At 30.4% G+C, this 13,911-nt stretch overlaps 1 protein-coding gene across 4 annotated transcripts in view; it reads left to right on the forward strand.

The window, feature by feature from the left end:
* The window catches only part of LOC127716279 (centrosomal protein of 135 kDa-like), a 56,689-nt gene that overhangs the window by 15,813 nt on the left and 26,965 nt on the right, over window positions 1–13,911 (forward strand). The window contains exon 1 of one of the 4 annotated variants that reach the window (XM_052222441.1): window positions 6,189–6,362. The exons of the other annotated variants lie outside the window; for them this stretch is intronic. The gene's annotated coding sequence lies outside the window, so the exon portion shown is untranslated. Of the gene's footprint in view, window positions 1–6,188; window positions 6,363–13,911 lie in introns of those variants that run through there. 4 annotated transcript variants of the gene reach the window in all.

Consider the following 13,911-nt stretch of genomic DNA (forward strand, 5'->3'; position numbering starts at 1 on the left):
TATAATCACAAAACAGTCTTAACTACATGAATCATGCATCTGTATGTGGAAGTTGACTCAAGCATATATACAAGCTGGGGCATCTGTGGCCCATAGACACATTCTCCATTTATTTTTGCAATTAATAATGTTTATAAAAAAATGATAAAATTGAATAAGTTAAAAAGGTGTTTGAGCTAAAAATCGGCAGAGCAAATCTTACATCAACACATTTCTATCACCTACAATCAACATATATGAGGTCCCAGGTCCTCAGTCATGATTCAGTGCTTTAAATTTTACTTCCTTTTGTTAGTTTACTTATGCAATTTGGTCAAATAAAAGTTCTTATATGACTGGATGGGGTTTACCGGTACATAATACAAAATGTAGAAAGACAAAATAGGCAAAAAATGTAGGATAAAGGGCAAAAAAAAATACAAAATAAGGAAAGAGAAACCAAAAAAAATTAATAGTAGGGAATACTAAGGTGCTTAATATAAAGAATAGAGAATATATAGAATAAGGAAAAATTAAAGAATACAGAAATGGAGGACCCCATGCATGATCCAGATCCTCCTATATTATAGATATTTGCATTGGTTTCCTTGAATCGGTTTCACACAAAAACTTATGACTAAGATTGATCGTAAGTCATGAACAATTCAGTGTATTTACGATCAATTTTAGTCAGAAGTATTTTTTTGTGAAACCGACTCCTGTTGCTTATTATCCCTGGATTTTAGTTTCCAGTATGAAAAACTAAATAGTTTTTATAGCAGAGGGAGATTGTGAGATTTTTTTAAAAAAATTGAATATGAATAAAAGCAGATGAGGGTCAAAGGACAATTAAAAATCTACCCAACAACACAAAAACCATAAAAAGATCGTTTAAGATCAACTGAGGGGGCCTCGGTGGCCGAGTGGTCTAAGTAGTTACTACTGTAATCACTAGCCAGTCAACACTGGGGTTGTGAGTTCGAACCCTGCTCGTGAGGGTGCACTCGACTCCAATCTTAATTGACTAGGATTGTCAGTTTTCCTATCGAAGGTTGGTGGTTTTCTCTGGGCACTCGGGCTTCCTCCTTCAATAAAAACTGGCCACCACGAAATAGCCCAAAAGCAGTGCTTAAAAGTGGCGTTAAAACATCAAAAATCTAATCTAAGATCAACTGACATGACTTCTATTTCGTTGGTCAGTCTTGGTCTGATATCTCATCTCAAATTCACAAAAAAAATAATTATAGATAGTTGTTAGTTAATCACCATACACCTGTTCATTGCTGTTTGAGTGCCATATTCTATCATCTTGTGAGTCCTACTAGTCTAAAAAAAATCAGGCTGAACTAAAAGTTTTTCTATTAACTTTAGAACACCAGTATTCATCCAGATTCTATCGGCTGAGCGTTTTTGCTGAATTTTGTTGTGATTTTTTGGCTAGTCTGATATATATTACATTTGTGTACAATGGATAGTTTTCAGTAGACTTATTTTGAATTAGAGTTATTTCCCTTTGCTTCAATGTTGAAGTCAATGTGCACAAATTCCTTCATTGATCAACTAAATTCGACTTTTTATACTAATTATGATGAACCTTAGACCTTAAAATTTTGTTTTATTAAAGTATTTTTATTTGTGTAAGCCATGTATAGTTTATCACTATGTTTAAGTTAAAATGTAGAAACTCTTAGCAATCAGATTGGCTTGTACTGCATTTTAGTTTGGTCAAATTAGAAAAAAAAAAATAACACATTTCTTGCCAACATGAGGGCCAAGGGAAATAAATCAATCTCAAGTTATGTCAACTGAAAACTATGTATCAGTCTCTATACTGAGTATTTCTCATAACTAGCTACTATGAATGCCATAACATATGTGTATAATGCCATATTTGATGCTTTCTGCATTAAAGTATTCATTCACATTATCACATATAACTTTAAAATCTCAAAGGAAAGATCTCCTTCTTTAAAAATAATGTAGAGAGGGATTGGTCTGGTAAAAGAACTTATTTCTCAATTGTTTAAGGTACAGTTTTTCATCTTACATTTGGAAGTTTTGCTAATTTGTAATAAATTTGATTTACAACCAACTTTCAAATAAATCCTATTAATTTAGGCATTTATTCACTAAAACAACATGTCATTCAGTGTCATGTAGTTAAGGCACTCTATTTTGTTTATACAAACCATACTTAGATAATATATTAATTTTTACAAGATTAACTACAGCTTAAATTATATTAAAAAAAAAATGCACAATGAATGAGAAAAAGAGAGATTTTTTCTCCAAAGTGAAAAATCTTACCTCCTCACACTGTTAATGAACTAAGGCTTTCTCACATTATTGTACCCACACACATGTAATGAAGGGTATACTGGATTCACCTTGTCTGTTCGTCAGTCTGTTCATTACTTCATCCCTCAATAATTTATGTTACATATTACTCAGGGTCTGTAATAGGGAATTATCTATATTTGCTCATGAACTTAAAATGGATTTTTCTAGCATTCCACAGGGCAGGGATGGGGTAATCGTAATCTGTAATCGTAATCGATTGTAATTGATTACATTTTCCCCAGTAATCGACAGTAATGTGTAATCGAAGACATTTTCGATTACATGTAATCGTAATTTAATCGATTACGGCAAAAATTATGATGTAATCATCGATTACTTTTCGATTACATTTCGATTACTTTGAGATATAACCTATTTTAAATAAAAATATGTATGTACATGATGTATTCATCACTTTATAGTACAGATAAAATAGAATGTATTACATTGTAATATGACTTAAGAGTTTATCAACTGCCTTATTTCTATCTATTATCTCAAGCTGCATTATAATCAACTAGATCCCCTACCAAATTTTACTTGATATTTAGGTTTTGAAACAAATGAACTTATGTGCTTGTCAATAATTCAAGACCTTTTATATTAAAATATGAAAATAGATTTAAGTTAAGAAATGAGTCTTAAGTTAATATCTGTTCTACATTAAAGTAGTAAGCTTATTTGTATTAAAATTGCTTTAGGCATAATTTTCAATAAGAGTTGGAATTTTAGCTTTGAATAGATAAACAGTAACTGTTGATCTTACAATGTTATGATAAAAAAAGTTAAGAAAGTACACCAAATCCTTTTGACAATGAACCAATGGGTATGCATCGAAATTCTTTTTTTCAGATATAGATACATGTATCCCTTTTTGACACAATAAATATATATTGTTTATAATTTGATTAGAGAATAAAAAATTTAACAAACTTCTTGTCTTTACTAATCAGAAGTTCAGACTTCTAATCAATAAGATGCAGACTTTGTTTTCATTTCAATTATGTCTAATTAAGAAGGAGATTTACATTATTTTTCCCCAGGTTATAAATTGTACTCCATTGACAGTTTTATAACCTGTAATTAGGGTGGTTATCCAAACATAAGGATTAATTCATGTATGTCATTATAACTATAATTTCAATCTTTAAAATTTGCTGAACTAATTAATTATTCTATGGTTTTAAATTTTTTTTCAAAGGAAACTTACAACATTTTAATCATCTATGTTAAAATATACCTGTTTTAACAAGTATAAACAAAAAAGCTAACTTAAGTAAGAATGAAAGCAAATTTTTGAAAAAACTTACAATATAAATAACTGATTGATGCAATGCGATGTCATCTCTTATTTATCTTGACAGCCAAAATTTCAAGAAATTTTGAATATTTCTGACCTTCAGTATGATATTCCATCTAGAAAACAACTGTGAACTTAAAATTTGGTAACAATGCTTTAAATGCTGTTTTAGTAAAGTTCTAAATTTCGACTATAAAAAACGTTGAGCAACATAATTGTGTATAACTTACTTTATTATTTTTTTTTGTAATTTTGTAGCATGTAATTGACAGTAATCGAAAAGTAATGTAATTACTTTTGATAAAGTAATCGATTGCAATCGATTACAAACAAAAATTAGAGTAATCGATTATTAATCGATTACACAAAAATCCTTCATGTAATCGATTATTAATCGATTACATATGTCAGTAATCGTGCCCATCCCTGCCACAGGGTCCGGTATTCGGACCCATTCCCAATGGCAAAAACCCTACATTTTTCCCAATTTTGGGAGCAAAATTCCCAAATGATCACAAAATTCATTTTCATCTTTATTAATCATGACAGAAAAATCGTCAATAAGTACTGTGTAAATCCAAGTTGAAACATAATTTGACAAAACAACATTTACAAACAATGGCTGCCATAAATAAACAGGAAGTGTGGGAAAATACTCAAACCAGATCAATTCCGAAAACGGATACAGCTATAATTCCGGGTTTGTCGATCAAATACAGTAAATAAAAATAAAAAGAACCAAGCATGTGACAGCTATCATAGCAACACTAAAATTGAAAACTAAAAGATATATAAAAAAGAAAATAGAAACAGGATATATTTTATACAGAACTCAAAATATTTGAGTTCACAAATTTTCATGTCAAAATCAAAAAAATGTAACAATCCTTTAAGAACTCATTTTTTTTAATACTCAAATAAATTTTAATGCCTTGTTGTTATATTTAAAAACCAAGAAGGTGTAGTCATTACTTTATTTTCACCAACAAAAAAAAATTGGAATGAACTAAACACACTATAAAACTAACATCTGGTATGTTGGTTGTTTTTCCCAATTTCATTGAAAACCGCGTTAAAAAATTCCCAAAACTGGCCAGGGTCCTTTTTCCCAAAATACCCAGATAAACCCCTGCAATAACTTTGGGGTTCACAGATTCTCCTTCACTTCAGGACATGAACTTAATAACTTTAGGGTTCACAGATTCTCCTACACTACAGGACACGAACTTAATAACTTTGGGGTTCACAGATTCTCCTACACTACAGGAGTAACAGGACATGAACTTAATAACTTTAGGGTTCACAGATTTTCCTTAGCTACAGGACACTTAATAACTTTGTGGTTCACAGATTCTCCTTTACTACAGGACATGAAGTTGTGCACCTGCTAGTTTAATTTTTTTATCTTAGTGACTGTCAGGGTTTCTCATCCCAGAACATTCACTTTGCCATTTCTGCTTATATTATTTGGAGACTGCAGACAACATGTGTCTTCCCTATAAAACTTGAACATTTTGTATTCTTATCTTGTAGACAGGTTGTATGCATGCATTTTTATTCTATGTTATCTTTAATGATGATTTCTCAATGTTATATTTAGACTCTGAGTAGATATGGGTTAAAAAATATAAGGTCCCAAATCGGAATGTATTATTTTTATGTGCAAAATAAAATGAAAATTGACATGACTCCTGAAAGAGTTCATTCATATATATGTTCACATTTACAGTTTTCTTTTCTTATTGGATAATTGATGTCACGAAAACTATATATAATTCAATTTTAATGATGTAAACTTTTAAATAATTTTCTTCCCTAACAACTTGCTTAGTTTTGCTGACCTATCACTATCTAGAAAAGAATTAAGAAATTCAAGTTTGGTCGTAAAATTATCAAATTGTTTGTTGAATTTTCTAACATGGTGATCAACTCCCTTGGCAATACCATAAAAAGTTTACAGATAAACGTTAGTGTTAACTTACAAGAAACTCTACATACTTATCGTTGCTGAAAAGTATGCAAACATTTTATTGATATGTAGGGCTGATAAAAATAAATCTCTCAATATATATTGATAGCTTTGTTCAAGACCAATACACAAATATTTAATCTGCACTGTTCAACTACATTTTAAATCAGTCATGATGGGTTTCAATCTTCCTTACACCATGTACACAAAATGCACCTAAATTTCTCTCTTGGGTCTTTTTTCTTTCAGTATAACAGTATAATATTTTATTCCTTTTAATTTGTTTTCATTTCATATAACCCTATAAAGTCTGTCTTTGTATAAGTTTAAATAATTTAAAACTTTAAGGTATACCCTTTTAACAGGTAAAAAGATTGAGGGGCCATTTAAAGGGGGATTATAACACAATATTTAAATTTATTAATTGGTGCTTTAATCAGATTAGAACAGGTCACTTGCTGACATAAACCTAAACATTGACTTCATTAAATAGCCTATTCAAAATTTTATTTATCAAAATATTGATCAGGTCGTTGAAAGCCCCTCATGTGAGGCCTCTGGTTCGTCAATAAATCCAATTCTACTACAAGTCGTAACATGAATGGGATATAGTATTTGTAGTAAGAAAGACTGAAGCGGGAATTTGTCACAGTATATGCATGTTAAATATTTTTCTCGACACACTAAGCCTAATCAAGAATTGTGGGTCATATTCCAATTTGAAGGACTTTTGGCGGGGCATAAAAAAAGTAGATTTCTAAACAATCATTTAAGGTAAGTTTTCCATTTCATTGCATATCTATATTTAAACAATGGTTTCCAATCAGTGTATAGTCAATAATTTGTATGCCTTATTGATTTCATCCGAAATAGACATTTGTCTTTGTTTACTCGTTAATTTCCTCCAGGTTATTGACAGTGTCCTGTTAGCATGGAAAATACCTTGATTAATTAATAAATAAGATGAAACGCTTATTGATTTTCATTTATTACCTTGGCAAGTTGGACTGAGCACCTTGGAGATATTTTGTATTGAATATTTTTTGTGTACAATTGCATTGATTAGAAAAATAATTTGGTGTCTCTTTCCTTTGCATTTTAAGTGAATATATTTTAAAGTTAAGACCTCTTTTTACAAGAATTTATATTATATATCATTAAAAGCAGATTTGCATATCTTCTCCATATATATACCATTGAAAGGGCAGATTCAATTTAAAGGCCTTTAAACTGTTTAAATTCCAAGTTTAGAATTTAAAATTCAACTTTGCACTTGTCATGTGCCATCAAATGTTTGTTAAAATTTCTGTAAATGTTTTTAACAGTTTTCTGAATTGGGAACAGTCATATCTATGCATGTACATGTATTTGAATTAATTTTATGACAAAAATGTAGGAAAGAGTTTTGATTTAAAGAATACACACATTTATAATTTCCCCTAATATAGCATGTATCATTTCCTGTCTAAGGACTATTTAAAAATGATTTTAAATTAAAATTGATTTAAAAGAATTTAAATTATGAATGACTCCTAATTTCATGATATCATAATCTTGTGCAGGTTTAAGCATGACTCAAAATTGTCTGTTTAGGGCAAGTTGACAATACTTTCCTTTCACCATGTTCACAGGTGTGTAAAATATAGATGCTATTAATAATTCATGACAATAGAATAGATTTAAGAAATGAGGATACAAAAATGTTTTTTTTGCCTGGTCTTAAAACAATTCAATAAAGGAAATAATCACAAGTGAAAGAGCCACAGTCAGTAATTGTACAAAAAGTGGCAGTCTATATATATATAGCTATCATTAGAAAATGATTATATTATTAACATCTTGATGATAATTGAGTCTAGATAGATCATAAAATATCCCCCCCCCCCCCCCCCCCCCCCCCCTTTTCCTTAAAATTGTATATTTAAAGATAAAAATTCGTAAGGGTTCCGCGGAACCCAGTGTCTCGCCTACTTTTTGCTGTTAATCACAGGCTCAGCAAAAATGAGGAAAAAAATTAATAAAAATATTCCTCTCTATACTATCTTTTGATTGTAAGTAGCTTCTGTCCAAGTTTGGTAAAAATCTAGGATAGTTTATGAATCTAATAAATGTTTTAAAAACTTAAACTGCAGACTGTATGTAATGTTAACTGGAAGAAAAACTAAGTCCATTTATAAGTAAAATACGGAAAAAATGGAACAAAATTTCCTTCTAGATACTAACTTTTAATCATAAACAACCTTCTGTCTTAAGTTTGGTACAAATCCAGGATAGTTTAAGAAAGTTGTTAAAATTTTAAAAACTTTTAACCACAGAGTGAATGTAATGTTAACTGGCAGAAAAACTAAGTCCATTTATAAGTAAAATACGGAAAAAATGGAATTTTTTTTTTACAAAATTTACTTCTGGATACTATCTTATGATCATAAACAAGCTTCTTTCCAAGTTTGGTAGAAATCCAGGATAGTTTAAGAAAGTTATTAAAATTTCAAAAACTTTAACCACAGAGTGAATATTTGTGGACGCCGCCGACGACGACGACGACGACGACGCCGACGGAATGTAGGATCGCTATGTCTCGCTTTTTCGACAAAAGTCGAAGGCTCGACAAAAATTAGTGAAGTTGGAACAGATACAAAATTGATTCAGACTGGTTCAGAGTTCTACCGTGTGGACAGCACCTGTGGAGTCTTCCAACTTTAAAAAAAAAGCTAAATGTTAACACCTATGCAATTTATTCAGTGGGATGCACTGCATGGATGCAGAAATGTTGATGTTCCCAAGATAAAGGAATTTTTAATTCATTGGCCATACAGTTTGAAACAAGGCAATTCTGCAATATGTACACTCAGTACAGGTCATGTAGACCAGATATAATTTCAGGATTTGAATTTTGATGTAATGGGGAGGGGAGTCCCGAGAATGAGAAAAAGTTGACCTTATTTTGACACAAAATTGGCATAATTTTACTTTATACATTTTTAAAAATCTTTTTATAGGGGGCCCTGTACATGCTGTATGAATCCATGTCTGTACTCCCTGCAGACTTTGTCATTTCGGTATCCATCATGGAGAGCCAACTTCTGCCAACTGAAATTTAACCTGAGATTCTTTTAAGATATAAAGAGGTCCTAAGATATCAAGAGGTCTGTTCATCTACTGTATCATTAGCCTAATCTATCAACACTGAGGTTGCAAGTTCAAACCCCTCACAAGGCAGGTCACAGTGCTCAATTCCAATCTTAATTGAGTAGGATTGCCAGCTTGGTTGTTCCTTATGGGCACTTTAGCTTCCTCCATCAATAAAAAACTGGCAGTCATGATATAGCTAAAAGTGCTGAAAGTGGTGTTAAACACCAATCAATCAATCCAATCATCAAACAGTAGGTAAACAAAAGGGGAAACAAACCTTTTTTTTTCTAGGCATAGCTTGATTATTATTTTCTCTTTCATTTTAAAAAGACATGTCTTAATGTTGTTTTTTATGCTCCACCTACGATAGTAGAGGGGCATTATGTTTTTCGGTCTGGTTGTCCGTCTGTCCGTCTGTCCCACTTCAGGTTAAAGTTTTTGGTTAAGGTAGTTTTCGATGAAGTTGAAGTCCAATCAACTTGAAACTTAGTACACATGTTCCCTATGATTTGATCGTTCTAATTTTAATGCCAAATTAGAGTTTTGACTCCAATTTCACGGTCCACTGAACATAGAAAATGATAGTGCGAGTGGGGCATCCGTGGACTATGGACACATTCTTGTTTTTCTAGTCATAGCTTGATTATTATTTTCTCTTTCATTTTAAAAAAGACATGTCTTCATGTTTTTTTTTTTTTTTAAATACACCAAAAAGAATCCATAATTTGCATATAACTTAAGTACATCTTTACAATACATGGATGTATTTTAAATACTTGGTCAATATGACTAATGGAATACCATGTATTGGTACAAGATTCCAAGGTGTCACTGCAAAAGCCCCAAAATATTCAATAAAAGTCAATTTAAATGTAATGAAAATTATAACATGGTTTAAAATATGTAGGTAGGTGGGGGTTGTAAAGTTGATTGTTAGACAAATATTTGTTTGTGTTCAAATTTAAATGCTTTTATTGGGGTTCTGTCTGTGTATTATAGAAATTGAACTTTTGGAGATAAAAGTAAACAGCGTACTTGCTGAAATTATTGTTTATAATTTTTTATGGCAGTTAAGAGTTGTGTGTTTGTTTTAAATGAATGTAAAAAAAAAATTGACTGATATTACTCCTTGAGGGGTCCGTTGATGACCTAATACAGATGAAACATTGTGCCCCTATCCCTCATTCCTTCATTTACATCAGTGGCAGTCCAAATTTTGTCGACCAGTTTTCTTCAGTTCAACCAGCCTATAATTGCTTACATCAACTTCATTTGAACTCTGGTTGATAGTTGTCTCATTGCCAATCATACCACATCTTATTGTTATACTAATTGGTATATTGCTTAATTTACTCTTTCCTGAAAATGCATGAAATATTTGCCACTGGATCAAGCAGACAAAAATCAATCAATCTGATACAGGTCTGTTTTGTACAAAAAGGGAAAATAAGGATTTACAATAACCAATTACTATTTAGACTTCGAGTTATATTGAAAAAAATCATATATTTATACTGGCAATTTTTAAGGGACAAGCTCATCAAACAATCAGGCATAAAAAAAGGGGGACATGTGTATGATTGTATATTTGTTAAAAAGATCTTAAATCAAATCTTTTCCTTTCATAATTTGTGACCAGCTATGAGATTTTCAAGCTTATGGAGGTTCCAGGGTCAAAATGAGTTTTTTGCATTTTTATGAAGTTTACATAGATTCAAAACACCCTGACAAATTATTTTGCTAGATTTTGCAAAATAAAAGAAGTATGGGCATTTTTGTTACTTTCAATTTTATCAAAAATTTTCATTTTTCAATTTTTCACATGTACATTATGTATTTTCATCTATTATAGTTAACTTTGAAAATTGTCATATTGTTTGGGGTTTTTTTGGGAGGTTGGGGGGTGGGGCTTCTGGTCTTTCTTAATTAATAAAAATGTAATTGTAGCTTTAATAACTAAATAACTAAGAATTTGTATTTCTATATCAACAATTCCCATAGCAACAATGTACCGGAATCTGCAATCTAAGTAATAATGACTTAAACATTTTTCTCTCTCTTTAGGAAAAACTACATTAATGCTAAGAAAGTGAATACCAAGATATATAATAACAAACAAGGAGCTGTGTATTATTTAATATGCTTTCTAATATTCATTTTTGTCGAGCCTTCGACTTTTGTCGAAAAAGCGAGACATAGCGATCCTACATTCTGTCGGCGTCGTTGTCGTTGTCGTTGGCGGCGTCCACAAATATTCACTCTGTGGTTAAAGTTTTTGAAATTTTAATAACTTTCTTAAACTATCCTGGATTTCTACCAAACTTGGACAGAAGCTTGTTTATGATCATAAGATTATATTCAAAAGTAAATTTTGTAAAAAAAAAATTCCATTTTTTCCGTTTTTGACTTATAAATGGACTTATATTAGTTTTTCTGCTAGGAAACATTACATTCACTCTGTGGTTAAAGTTTTTAAAATTTTAACAACTTTCTTAAACTATCCTGGATTTCTACCAAACTTGGAAAGAAGCTTGTTTATGATCATAAGATAGTATCCAGAAGTAAATTTTGTATAAAAAAAATTCCATTTTTTCCGTATTTTACTTATAAATGGACTTAGTTTTTCTGCCAGTTAACATTACATTCACTCTGTGGTTAAAGTTTTTAAAATTTTAACAACTTTCTTAAACTATCCTGGATTTGTACCACACTTGGACAGACGCTTGTTTATGATCAAAAGCTAGTATCTAGAAGGAAATTTTGATAAAATTTTGTTCCATTTTTTCAGTATTTTACTTATAAATGGACTTAGTTTTTCTTCCAGTTAACTTTACATACAGTCTGCAGTTAAAGTTTTAAAAACATTTATTAGATTCAAAAACCATCCGGGATTTTTACCAAACTTGGACAGAAGCTACTTACAATCAAAATGTAGTATAGAGAGGAATATTTTTATTAATTTTTTTCCTCATTTTTGTTGAGCCTGCGATTAACAGCAAAAGTAGGCGAGACACTGGGTTCCACGGAACCTTTACGAATTTTTTTATCTGATTGTGAATACATTTTGTACATGTATCCTGTTAAAGTGATTAAATCCAAGATCTGTTAATGCATAGTAAGATTAAACTGTCAAAAAGCATGATCAATAATATTAGGGCATGTAGGTGAAAGGGATGTAAGTAAGAAAACTTTCAACAACACATACATTTTGTTTATGTAGTTCTAAGACGGACATAGATAAAAAAAAAAACCACATAGGAACGAACATGAGACGAGACACTATTGGGGTCCTAATGGGCAGGCATAACTTGCTTGATTTACATTTACCGGTATTTGTTCATACATATGTTCCCTTACAATGTGAAACAATGAGGTTTACTCAAAAACACTTATGTTCATGCTGTAGTCTGTATTGGTAATAAATTAGAGAAAAATATAAACACTGCGCTTTGAAATGCCTATAATGATCTAAAGTTTATTTTCAGGCCCCTTTGATAATTATTTTGAATTCAGATCAATGCAATGAAATCTCAAAGATAAATTGTGTGAATTAAGAATGCGATTTTAAACAGGATTATTATCCTGAATAATTAATTTTACACAAAAATCTACTTGTTTGAATATCTTTATATAAGAATCAAATTTCCTCAAGTCAAGAAAAATTGAAACTTTATTTTACCGCATGATATAATTGAATATTCAATAACAGGTGCCCCGATTACGTTACGCTGATTTACATCCATGTTTTCTCATTATGACATTTACCGCCATAAGCCCGGAAATGTCATGGCGGGTCACATTTAATTTGACATTTTGTCATCCAGGGTACTTTTATGGTTTACTGTATGGTATGAGTTTTGCTCATTGTTGAAGGTTGTGTGATTACTTGTAGTTGACATCCTTGTCTTATGGTCTTTGAATAGTCGTCTCATACACGCAGGTTATCATACCACATATCTTTATTTGAAAAAGAATTTTTATAATTTTGCTGTTTCAGATTTTCATATTTTTGTGCATTCATTCTGTAATTTTAAAAGTCCTTTAATTTAGTACCTGATAATTCCCATGAATAAAAATTTTACCAATTATCACCTTTTTTGCCAAATAAATTCATTTTTACATTTAAATATCAAAATCAATTCAATTGATTTACAAGAAAAGCTTTGATATAAAAAGATGTATTGAATTGCTTGAAATATCTCAAGTCAGCATTTTATTATCATAAATTTTTCAACTGAAAAAAAATATAGATATGAAATCTACATTCCTGTTGTCAATTTCAAACTCTTTCCTTATCAAAGCATAGACAAGCTTTTCAATTTTGTTTTTATCAGTATTTAGGCTGTTATAAAAACGAAATTATTTTGGATAATATTACATTTTGATATTGTCCATTCAAGTGGTTAATATATCTTTCATGTGTATTTAAACTTTAAATGTTTATTTATTCCTGGATAGATATGTCACATTGAAATGTACAACTGAATAGAGGCCCATTTTCATGATAGCGTGTTAGCAACTCACTGACGTAATTTAGGTCCGTTAAAACGTGATATAAATTATGGCTATAAAAATTTCAATGTTTGAACATGCATAGATATGCAACAATTTGTGTTATCAATATCAGATCCATTTAAATCAAAATTGCTTTCATTTTTTTGGCTTTAAAACCAAATCGAAGTAATGATACTAATTTTAGAGAAATGCATTTTTGTCTCTTCGTAATTTGATCAAATACGTGTATGTTCATTTTTAAGATCATGCATCTGTTGACAGGAAGAAGATAATTTAAAAGGAAATGAAACAATCATTTACATATATATTAAATGCATCTGTTGAAAAACAGCTAAATGACTTTTTTGCTATAAAATTTATTTAATATTCAGATATATTTAGAAATCCCTGCAGCTTTAAATCATTTTTATTTCTCCCTTAGAATTCAAAAAGAGTTGGTTATGATATATACATATTCATATTCATTTTGTAGTCACTGTATTCTTCTTACTAAATAGAATATAGGCTAAATAGCGATTTTAAATGTATTATTAAAACTCATCAAATTTGACAGTTTTTCTAACACAACAATTTCTAAATGTCTTTTTTCAGTTAAAAATTTTTTGAAGGTTCAATATTTAATATCATTTTAATACATAGTTGATGACCACTTAATTTTCTGTGATTTTATAAACAT

This window comes from Mytilus californianus, unplaced genomic scaffold, assembly GCF_021869535.1.
Source record: "Mytilus californianus isolate M0D057914Y unplaced genomic scaffold, xbMytCali1.0.p SCAF_9, whole genome shotgun sequence".
Taxonomy (NCBI): Eukaryota; Metazoa; Mollusca; class Bivalvia; order Mytilida; family Mytilidae; genus Mytilus; species Mytilus californianus.